The following is a 12,465-nucleotide window of genomic DNA, read 5'->3' on the forward strand; positions in this document are numbered from 1 at the left end:
TCTTTCACAAAATACAGATCCACTGGTTTCTCACATGGATCAAATCCACAAGGCCCAAAAAAAGAATATAATAAAGGGACCGTGAAGTCACAAAGAGTAACTAAAATTCCAAAGGTTTATTGAAAGAAATGTATTATAACACATAATGAATGTATCCTATGTGTAACACACAGACCTAACAGCGAAAGATGGATCCCGGGAATAACGCTGAATAAGTATGGTGGGACACACAAGGTGGCAAACAGACACTTGGACGCGTTTTGACGCTCTGCGGCGTCTTTAGCAACTTTAGTGTCTGTATAAACAGAAGCTCCGATTCTTAATATAATATCTATGAATCTTCATATGTTTGTTCTAAAAAATTCTCAAGCCGATCAGCACCACAAATATAAGAATATAAACAGATGACTAATTATGATGGATGATCCTCGGATTGAACCCCCAACCATCTGTTCCTTAGGCAAACGCCCTAACCACTACTCTATGGCGATTCATCTTAAAAAAACAAAATATAATGGTAATCATTACACATAAATCTACACATGCATGTTCTAATATAGCTAAACCACATGGAAATTATAAAAAGAGAGATAGAAGCCTGAATTATCATAAAGTTATAAAAATATAAAAAATAATATTATGGAAAAAAAAACAAAAAACAATTAATAATGAAAATTTTAATCGAAAACTCTATTACTAAATATCTTCACTTAAACATATTGCCACAAATATATTTGGTTTATGAATACACAGATTATATACACGTGTATGATATAATATAATCCTATATTGGTCATAAGAAGGACCTGTCCCTAATAATACCCTCCACAAGTAGACTAGATTCTTAACCCCCTTCACTCTAAAAAGACTGAACATTAATGGTCGACTTGGCTGCATGAACCCGAAGGGACTGAAATACAGTGGGCCATTTACAATATGATGTTAAGCAAAGGACTCAAAATCAATAGTTTCATTGAGTCCATTCGGAAATAGGGTCCGTAACCTAAAGATCCAAAAGGCCTCTTGGGAACATAGCCTTTTGAACCTATCCCCTCCTCTATAGGTTCGCTTGATGTGTTGAATCCCCAAAAAGGACATACCCTCAGGGTTTCCATTATGATGGTGCTAAAATGCCTAGAATCACTGTGTAATTGATAGTTTTTGATAATATTCAGACGATGTTCTCTACATCTCTACAAGTCCTAATTGTGCGGCCCACATATTGGAGTCCACATGGACATTGGATGACATATATACAATATGTGGACTCACAATTGATAAATTTAGTTATAGGAAACTTTTCTAGACTTATATTACTCACAACTGATTTTGTTCTATTCATTATATAACTACATGTAAGACATCTATTTCGGCCACATTTGAAGCACCCTTGTACTGGACTTGGCAACCAACCCTCTGATTTAACCATTTGTTTTTAAGGAAGTTTCTTCAAACTACTTGGAGCCAAGTGTGTTTTAAGATTTTTATTCTTTCTAAAAACTACTCTGGGTTTGATGACTAATACCTCATTGAGGACCTGATCTTGTTTGAGAATGTTGAAGTTGGCATTCAATATTTTCTTTATTTGTTTGGATCTATTGTTGAATTTGGATACAAAACAAATCTCAGTTTCCATAGAGCATTCATCCTGCTTTCTACCTCCCTCCTGTTGTTTTTTGGGGGTAAGCATTAAAGATTGATCCATATTTAGAGCCTTATTATAGGCTGCATCTAAAAGTGACGCTGGATATCCTCTGTTGGTAAAGTCTTGTAACATGATTTGTGCTTGGCTTTCATAACCCTCCCGCGTTGAACAATTGCGTCTAATTCTATTAAATTGATTCTGGGGGATGTTGTTGAGCCAGGGTCTATAGTGTCCACTGGAATAGTGCAAAAAGTTGTTGGTATCAACCTTCTTTTTATAGTTGATAGTAATTATTCTTTGAGCTTCAGCCAATATAGTAAGGTCTAAAAAATTAACAGACTGGTGATCTATACAGTGTGAAAACTTAAGATTCCAACCATTGGAATTGAAATGTGCAACAAAATTCAGTGCTGATAATTCATCCCCATCCCAAATAAAATAAAAAGTCATCTATATAACAGCCATAGTACACCAGGTTTGCTCCAAAAGGGCCCTGCCATATAAACAGTTGTTTGAATAGTCCCATATATAAATTGGCAAAGCTCGGAGCAAACCTGGTGTCCATGGCCCTTCTCACCACCTGTAAATAAAAAATCTCCTCAAATGTGAAATAATTATGTGTCAAAATAAACTTAATTGAATCCAAAAGAAATTGTCTCATGCCCTGTGAAATCTCTTGGTCTTTGGCTAGAAAACTGGCCGTGGCTTGTATCCCCAACTCATGAGGAATATGGGTGTAAAGCGCTGAGACATCTAGTGTCAGGAATCTGTAACTAGACTTCCACTCAATGTCTTTGATGACACTGAGTATATGCATTGTATCTCTAATATAGGATTTCAGGGCAGAGACATGTTTCTGTAAGTAAAAAAATCAATAAACTTTGACAAATTAGAAGTGAGGGACCCAATACCAGAAATAATAGGTCTCCCAGGAGGTGCTACTAGTGATTTGTGAATTTTAGGGATGTGATAAAAAATAGGAATAATAGGAAAATCGACTGACAAAAAATGAAATTCATCCTTAGCTATTATAGCATTATGATATGCTTGACTTAATAACTCTTTATATTGGGTCTGGAATAGGGAGGTTGGATTGGTTGATAATTGACAATAAAAAGATGCATCATTAAGCTGTCTCAGTGTCTCTTCTATATAATAATCTCTCGTCATCAATAACACTTCTCCCCCTTGTCGGCACTACGGATGACGATCGATAGATCCTGTTCTAGCTCTTTTAAAGCCTTTTTATCCCATTTAGATAAATTAGACCTACTTGATTTTGTGTTACATAATTTTTCAAAGTCATTAAGAGTTTTTCTATAAAAAAAATGACACAGTGCTGGACTTATGGCTCAGGGGAAAGAATGTAGAGCTTCTTTTAAATTTAGTTCTACTTACATAATTGGAATCTTTGATGTTAATATCATAAACAGGTATTAGTTGAGGATCCATCCCACTAGATGAAGCATTCTCTTCATTTAACTCCTCTAGAATCCTCAATATTTCTTCATCTTTTTGATCAAAAATGATAGGTAATGCATTGCCACCAGTATTTTGTTTTACTTGTTTACATGCAAAATATCTCTTGCGACAAAGTGTTCTCACAAAATGGTTTAAATCCACAAACAATTCAAATAAATTGGGATTTCTACTTGGAGCATAATTCAAGCCTTTCTGCAAAAGTTTAATTTGGGTACTAGTGAGGATTTTACCAGATAGATTTAAGATTCCCTTGGATCCTAACGAAGTCTCGGTTTTCTTGTGAAATTTCCTCCCCGCTCTAGTCCCTCTTGTTCTCTGACTCTTTTTGGGGTGTTGTGTAAAAGTGGGGCATACCGGTTTGGATGTATATAATCTTCTTGTTGGGGGCTTTCCTCTAAAAAACTCCTAGTGGTGTTACTTCTAGATGTATAAATCCTCTTTTATTGAAATAGGAAGGTCTGGGATTGAAGGATATATCTCCCTCATTACCATTCATCATGTCCTGCCTTCTCTCAACCCATCATGCATATATGAGGATAATCAATCACCTGTTTGAACAGCAGGATAAATCCTCATTGGCATTTCTACTATATGCTAGAATACGGACGGTATTAGGACATTTCAATTAAGGGATAGTGGCATTTAACATATTGAGATATCTTCAATATAATTATTGTATGAGGTGCTGTGTATTATAGTAATTTAAACAACTGCAATTAATCTTTAGGTTATCTCAACATGTATTTTACTATATGTATTATGTGATATATATGTAATTTTTACTTTCTATTCATTATGTGTATGATTAAATATACTATGTTTTATTGATCGAGTTCTGAACAATCTTTACACAATTAATGGTTGCTGTGTTTTATCTGCCATTTCACATCTTGTGGTTGATTTCTATTAGCGCAGAGGTTTTATATATAGAGATTTCTCTCTCTCTCTCTCTCTCTCTCTCTCTATATATAAATATATATATATATATATATATCTCAATCTCTTTTGCTGAGGAACCCGGCCAAGTTCTCCAGGACTGGCCGGGCTTTGGGACGCAGGTCAGCCCGCACGGGGAACCAGGAGCGAGGGATGCCGACCGGGGATGTCAGGCCAGCTGTCTGGAAGGGGAAAATGGCTGCAAGTGTGGGAGGGGGAGGGAGGGGTGAAAAATCCACCTATTAAGCCACCCAGGGAGTCACCCCCCAGCCTACCTACTGACTGAACCACCACCTCTCCCCACTGCCAGACTCACCTGGGCGCGGATCTGCATGCCAGCTGCTGGGGACCTGGCCAAGTTCTCTGAGACCGGCCGGGCTTTGGGACGCAGGTCTGCCTGCACGGGGAACCGGGACTAAAGAATTCCCACTGGGGATTTCAGGCCTAACTCACCTTGGCTCTGCCCCCTGTCCAGGGACCTGGGGATACGGCCAAGTTCTCAATTTCTGTTGCCCTGCACCTCGCCTCCTATCATTCCGGCAGAGGAATTTCCCCAGACTGCATGGCTACGTCGCTGTGCGCCCACCTTTCACGGTGTGCGTGCTGATTTTACCTGGGATCCTGGAGGCATGCCCTTGCCAATGGGGTCCAAATCCATCCTCATCGAAACTTCCAGAGCTGCAGTTCCCAGTTTGGCCACCAGGGGTGCTTTTCCTGTGTGGAGAAGGTAAGGCAGCACATGACACGCTGAAGCACTCGAGTCCCCCTTCAAAATGACAAATCAACTGAGTCTCTAGGCCTCACCGTTGCTGAAAAATAGCCATTTAAAGTCCAGGGGCCCAGCCACATTTTCATACCGATCTGGGCTCCATCAGTGCTGTGGAAATATGCACACAAACTGGCGCGCTTCTCTGGAACTCAATGCGGGCATAATTCTATTGACTGTCTCCCTTGTCTCTTGACTGTCTCCCTTCTCTCTATAAATCTCCAGAAGGAATTCCTGCCAGGGTCACACAATTGCTGCTGCGCGACCCACTTTAGGGACACCTGTGCAAACTTTACACAGGGTCCTGGAACTGATTTCAGCCCGGAGGGGGGAAGTTCGGCCTGATCGCCACCTCCATTGGTGCAGTTCCAAGGAGAATCAGCTGCGTCTTGGGGCCAGGATCAGACTCCATAGAGGTGGGTATAGAGCTGTGGTCATAGAGTATCAGGGGCCACACACCAATGCTCAGTCGCCCCCTACAGGCTGGAATTGGTACTGCAGCTATGAATTATTTTTATACAATTTTTTAAGTTCCCCTGGCCCCTCTGCGGGCTCCATCGCCGCTGCCACATGCGGAATGTAGCGAGCCACTCTTCCTTCACCCACCCGCTGTGGTGCCCCCCGGGGGCCAACTGGTGACACTGCAGAAATGTAAAAAAAAAATCCCCTGGCCCCTCTGCGGGCTCCATCACCACTGCCACATGCGGGATGCAGCGGGCCACTCTTTCTCCACCCACCCGCTGTGGCGCCCCCTGGTGGCACTGCAGCAAATGAGGAAAATGAAAAAAAAATTCCCCTGGCCCCTCTGCGGGCTCCATCGCCGCTGCCACATACAGGATGCAGCGGGCCACTCTTCCTTCACCCACCCACTGTGGTGCCTCCAGTGGCCAACTCATGGCACTGCAGCAACTGAGGAAATTAAGAAAAAAATTCCCCTGGCCCCTCTGTGGGCTCCATCACCGCTGCCACATGGGGCATGCAGCGGGCCACTCTTCCTCCACCCACCCACTTTGGTGCCCCCTGGTGGCACTGCAGCAAATGAGGAAATTTTCAAAAGAATTCCCCTGGCATCTCTGGAGGCTCCATCGCTGGTGATACATGCAGGATGCAGCAGGCCACTTCATCCACCCACCAGCTGCGGCGCCCCCCAGTAGCCAACTGGTGACACTGCAGCAACTGAGGAAATTTTGAAAAAAATTACCCTGGTCCCTCTGCGGGCTCCATCACCACTGCCACTTGCGGGATGTAGCGTGCTGCAGCTCTGCCCACATGGGGAACCGGGAAGGCTGGGGATGAAAGGGAGGGATGCCCACCGGAGATGCTAGCCCACCTGCCTGGAAAGGGATCCCAGATGAGGTGGTCCTCCTTGCCACGGGGGGCTGGGAAAATCCAACTATTAAACCTGGAAAGGGACCACAGCTGCAGGTTGACCTCCTTGCCCCGGGGTTGGGAAAATCTGAATATTAAGCCCCCCTGGGGAGTCCACCCAGCCTCCCCGCTGACTGAACCTCCACTTCTCCCCGCTGCCAGAGTCGCCTGGGCGCCGCTCTGTGTGCCAGTTGCAGGGGAGCCGGCCAAGTTCTCTGGGACCGCCCAGGCATCGTGTCGCAGCCCTGCCTGCATGGGGAACCAGGAAGACTGGGGGTAAAAGGAAGGGATGCCCACTGAGGATGCCAGCCCACCTGCCTGAAAAAGGACCCCGGCTGCAGGTGGTCCTCCTTGCCTTGGGGGGGCTATGAAAATGCTACTATTAAGCCTGGAAAGGGACCCCAGCTGCATGTGGTCCTCCTTGCCCTGGGGGGCTGGGAAAATCTGACTATTAAGCCCCCCTGGGGTATCCGCCCAGCCTCCCCGCTGACTGAACTACCACTTCTCCACGCTGCTAGACTCACCTGGACGCCGCTCTGTGTGCCAGCTGCAGGGAACCTGGCCAAGTTCTCTGGGACTGGCCTGGCATCGTGTCACAGCCCTGCCCACATGGGGAACCAGGAAGGCTGGGGGTGAAAGGGAGGGATACCTACCGGGATGCCAGCCCACCTGCCTGGAAAGGGACCCCGGCTGCAGTTGGTCCTCCTTGCCCCGGTGGGTGGTGAGAAAATTTGACTATTAAACCTGGAAAGGGACCCCAGCTGCAGATGGTCCTCCTTTCCCCGAGGGGCTGGGAAAATCTGACTATTAAACCTGGAAAGGGACCCCAGCTGCAGGTGAACCTCCTTGCCCTGGGGGCTGGTAAAATCCGACTATTAAGCCCCCCTAGGGAGTCCGCCCAGCCTCCTCACCGATTGAACCATCACTTCTCCACACGGCCAGGCTCACCTGGGTGCGCTTCACGTGCCAGCTGCAGGGGACCCGGCCAAGTTTTTCACGACTGGTCGGGCAGCATGTCGCAGCCCTGCATGGTTTTGGGTTCCATGACTGGGGGGGGTAATAGAGTCTGAGGATCGCCCACCTGGATGCCACCTACCATGGAAGTGTAGGTCGGAGCTCACACTAACACACACACCCAACATGTCATGCACACGGACACCCAAATCTGTCTTGGAATTGTGTTTCCCGGGGACATGCCCAATATATGTCCCGCCAGTGTTGGTGTGTTGTCTGACCCAAGTCCCCATAAAGATAGATATATGAGTACACATACACACACACACACATCCAATGACCTGCACTCCCATTCAGTTCATTAGCTGCCTGGGTGCCAAGCCCCAAAGGATAAATGCACAAGTACAAAAAAGAGCAGCACTCCCAGGACTTGTCAGCAATAATAAATGCAGCACATATAGCCAAAAATATTTTCAACATTTTGGTTCTCTTATTATATATGTAATTCACATTGAGTGCTAAGCCTGATTTATTAAGCCCCGGGAGTGCCGCATATCCAGCACTAGTCTGTGCCCAGAGTCTACAGGGCATGCGCAGATCACCGGAAAAATGGCAGCTACGGCCATTTTCCCTGTGTCTTACATACCGCGCATGCGCAAAACACCGGGAAAATGGCCGTGCTGGCCAATTTCCAGGTGTTTTTACATCGCTGACACCGGCACTGATGTAGGATTCCGGAGCGGTAAGTATAATATGGGTGCAGGGTGTGCGGTGTGGGCCCCCACAGGACTCAGGGGCCCATGTGCATCGCACACCCTGCACCCATTATAAATACGCCCTGCCTACAAGGTGCTAGGCCCCATCGCTATGTATGACTGTCCTGTAAGAAATGACCAGTTGGGTTATATAAATATAGTCTGATACTGACTGAAATTATATATCCATCGAGTACATCCCAACTATGACAATTTAAGTGTGACAGTTTAAATTTGCAGCTCAGACTTTTGAATGTTGGGGGTATAGACTGCTTCACGGCAGACAGTGGGTAGTGGGGACAGCTACTGGTGTGTGTGGCGGTGCAATTGTGTTTTTTAGAGTAGGATGGGGTGTCCTAGAGCTTTCATACCACCTCATGACATGACTACAAAAGCAACTGCTACCAAAACTTACCCCGCTAGGTTTTCCTTAGACACATACTACAAGGACAGACTACCAAATAACTCAAAAATGTTCTGACTTTCAATAGGTTCCCTCTAATGGTTCTGGTTGACCAAAGATGCACATCATGTGCCATGGTATTCCCTAGTGATACAGAAAAAAAAATATTGGAAACCCCCAACCAAACTATACCACCATCCTCCTACTTTCATATTCACCACTATGTCTGCTTCATCACAAGTCAGTACCCAATATTGTATCTAGCACATTGGTTTGAGTGATATTTACAGTCAGTGTGCCTAATTTTCCAAATTCTATAACTGCTGGGGAGAACATTTAAACACAAACTCATGACATTATTAAATGTGTTGATAAATGTGAAAGATGTCCTCTACTGGAATGTCTATGGGGTCACCTTGCAACCCCAATACCAGGCCCTTGTGGAACTGGAAGAGATAAGGCTGATAGAACAACATGCATCAAACAGTTCTCGCCCAAAATAGCCAATTACTACTAAGACCAAACTGGACACTGATTCAGTAATGTGGGGCAATTAATATGATTGTCCCCTGTGTGGCTGACAAAACCTACATCATTCAGTAATAGCAAACTGATGATGAACAAATAAATAAAGAATTAGCAAAAAGGAGTGTGACGAGGAGTTTAGGTATGTATCAAAATCTTGTATGACCCCTTTTCTGGAAAAGTAGTTTCAGTTGTGCAAATTAGCAAAAGTAATACAAAGCTTAAACATGCACAGTGTTTAATTTATCTTAAGGGGCCTATCCATTACGCAACCTGAAAACTGAACGTCTAGCGTTCAGTCCTTCAGGTCGCCGGGTGCCGTGCCCGCACTGCGGCGTTCACTAAACGTCATTCAGTGCAGGAGACTGACCTCCCTATCTGCGAACATGTGGAACCTGACGAGCGTCGTCAGGTTGACCAGCATGTTCGGCAGATAGTCAGGGTCAGCAAAGACCCAGCGTGCACGAGCATCGCTGGTCCTTGCCTGCTATCCATTAGACGACTTTCTGAACAATGCGTCCAAAACCTCCTGCTTTTGGTCGGATCATTTAAAAAGTCGTCTAATGGATAGGTCCCTTTACGTTCACAAAATAGATATTGCAAAGTCTGTCACTAGAGGGCAGCAACAGATGGGTAAAGTTGTTTTCTTATCATACCGTAAGCATGGATGGCTCAGAGAAGTACATAGAAGGAAAAGTTATACAAAGGGACTTTTTATTATACTTAATTGTATTATTTGCGGTATGTGATGATGACCAATATTTTAAATATAGTTTCCAAGGATACTTTGCTAAGAGAGTGCAGAAAAGTACAATACTGTTTCTAGGGACCTGAAGCATTACAATCCCCATTATGCCAAGTTTACTGAATTTGAATATAACAAATCTTTATGCATTTTAAAAACTTCTGAAAAATAATATTTGCTTCTAAGGAGTCTATTTACTAAGCAGTGTTATGAGACAGAGTGAGAGTGATAAGTCTGTGATAAGGTGCCAGCCAATCAGCTCCCAACTGTCATCTCACAGGCTGTGTTTGAAAAATGACAGTTGGGAGCTGATTGGCTGGCACCTTATCACAGACTTATCACTTTTCACTCTGTCTCATAACACTGCTTAGTAACTAGACCCCTAAATCAGAAAGGACAAGAATGTATGGTAATAATCCCATGAAGCATCTATTATGCCGTTTGTTCATATTAAAAAAATGGACACTTCCACTGTTTTTTTTCTCCATCTTCCCCCATCTTTCCATCTCTGTCCTCCTTCCTTTCTCTCTCATTTTTGTCCCCCCAAATTGTCCCTCATCTCTGTCCCCTCCTCTCACCTATCTGTTTATCTCTCATGTCTGGCCCATCTTCATCTCTCTCTCTCTCTCTCTCTCTCTCTCTCTCTCTCTCTCTCTCTCTCTCTCTCTCTTTCTCCCTCTCTTTCTCACTCTCCCCTGCCCACTCTCTCTCACCCCTGCCTCCCTCTCTCTCTCTCTCTCATCTCTGTTCACCTCCCCCTTCTCTCTCACCCCTACCCCCCCCCTCTCTCTCTCTCTCTCTCCCATTTTTGTCCATCCTTCATCTGTCTCTCTATCCTCTCTGTCCCCTTCGACATCTGTCTGTCTGTCTCTCATTCCTGCTTCCCTAACCCTCTCTCTCACCTCTTTCCCTCATCTCATCTCTCTCCCCCCCTCTCTCTCTCTCTCTTTCTCTCCTCTCTGCCCCGCATCTGTTACATCTGTGACTCCCCCCAAATGTCTGTTTTATTTTTGTTTTTGTCCCCCCTTCTCTGTTTGTCTTTCTCTCATCTCTATCTCCCTCCTCTTACTCTTTTTCATCTCTGGCTGGAATATACAACCGAACCAGAAGTGGCAGAGGCTGGCACCAGAAGTGATGGATGCCGTTTCAATTCCGAAACACAGGTGGAATCCAGCAGGTTATTATTGCCTACTTTATTTACACCTGCTATTTCTACTGCTGTGTTATCCTCTTGATGAAGTCACATTAAAACAAAGAGGTCTATTTACTAAGCCTTGGATGGAGATAAAGTACCAGCCAACCAGCTCCTAACTGTCATTTTTCAAACACAGCCTGTGACATGGCAGTTAGGAGCTCATTGGCTGATACTTTATCTTCGTTCACTTTATCTCCATCCAAGGCTTAGTAAATATACCGCAATATGCATTGATTCCATCATTTACCTCCTTATTCACCATTAGGTGGGGGTTTGTGTATCTGCTCACTTGGGTGCATGCCAGTATTTCTAAGAATAATTTGTAAAAAATATCTAATAACTTATGTTTTCTAATTTTTTTCTCCCTCTTTCATCCATGCGTATTATGAGCGCCAACCTCTGAGAACCTACATTGTATATTCAGACTTTGTATTCTTGGGTGTTAGGTGACACCGTTGGTTCTTGTGGAAGTAGGCAGCTTTGAGATTGCACAGTAGTGTGTTTTCACTTTTGTAAATTGTTGATATTTTCAATGCAGGTTTGCTGATCAATGGATATCATACACACTTGCCGATGAGGGCAACGGCAGGGGGCATGCTGCATTCGTCAGCATGGCCCTCGCTAACGACATCCCCCGTCGTCCCTGCATGGGGATGCCACTGATGACCCATGGGAGCATGCATCGTCAGTGATATAGCGGGTACACACTAGACTATGTGCCCGATATGTCTCTCCAATCCGCCGGATTGAACGACATGTCGTCTAGTGTGTACCCAGCATAAATCATGGGTAATTCTCAGACCTAGCAAGTAGTGTGCAGGAACTAGATCCTTTATCATGAACTTTTGTCCTAACAGCTGCTTGACAACTGTGATGATTGGCCTGCTAGTAACAAATCTGCCACATGCACAAAATTAACAAAAAGTTTCTCTTTTATGTATTTGTGGTTGAGACAATCAGTGTTGGACGCACAAAGTCTATTTCCTGTAGTACAGTATCTAGTTTGATTTATCAACAATGCTTTCTTTAAGAGACACAATTCTCCCTTTTGGAACATGTTCTTGCAGTAATGCTCTGGAGAAGTATCAGTCAAGAAGGATAAACACAGGTACACAGTCAGGGTTGGGGGGGGGGGGGGAAGCACAGCTAGTAATATCAGGGAAAAGGACAACACAGCCGGTGAGTGACAGGGGCAACAGAGCCAATTCTGTTAATTCTCCACTCAAGAAAGCTGAGTCAAAGTCTAATTGGTATAACAGCATATTGTGCAGGGCTAATATAGCAATGACCAAATGTAGAGTTCTGTGCCATGCTACAGGAGAGTGAGTTTCAACATAGTCAACTCCAGATTTTTATATAGTGTTTTGCGAGAAGACGAGCTTTGTAATGGGCGATAGTGCTATCTCGTTTCATCTTTTTGCAGAAAATCCACTTGCTCTTGACTGTATTACGGTGACTTGGTCTCTCAACTACAGTCCATCTATTGTTGACATTGAGTGATGTCATCTCCTTGTCCATTGCTGACTTCCACTCACACCAGACTTTGCCTCTTGGATATTTTGGAGTTCACAGAATGTGATATTTGCAAATTCCTCATAATATATTATAGGTGGTTTTCCACTATTTGATCTTGCAGAAGTTATTTTCTGTGAATGGTTGTTCACACTGGTAGTTTCTGGTTCAGACATATC

The sequence above is a fragment of the Taudactylus pleione genome, unplaced genomic scaffold (assembly GCF_031769625.1).
Source record: "Taudactylus pleione unplaced genomic scaffold, aTauple2 ptg000018l, whole genome shotgun sequence".
Taxonomy (NCBI): Eukaryota; Metazoa; Chordata; class Amphibia; order Anura; family Myobatrachidae; genus Taudactylus; species Taudactylus pleione.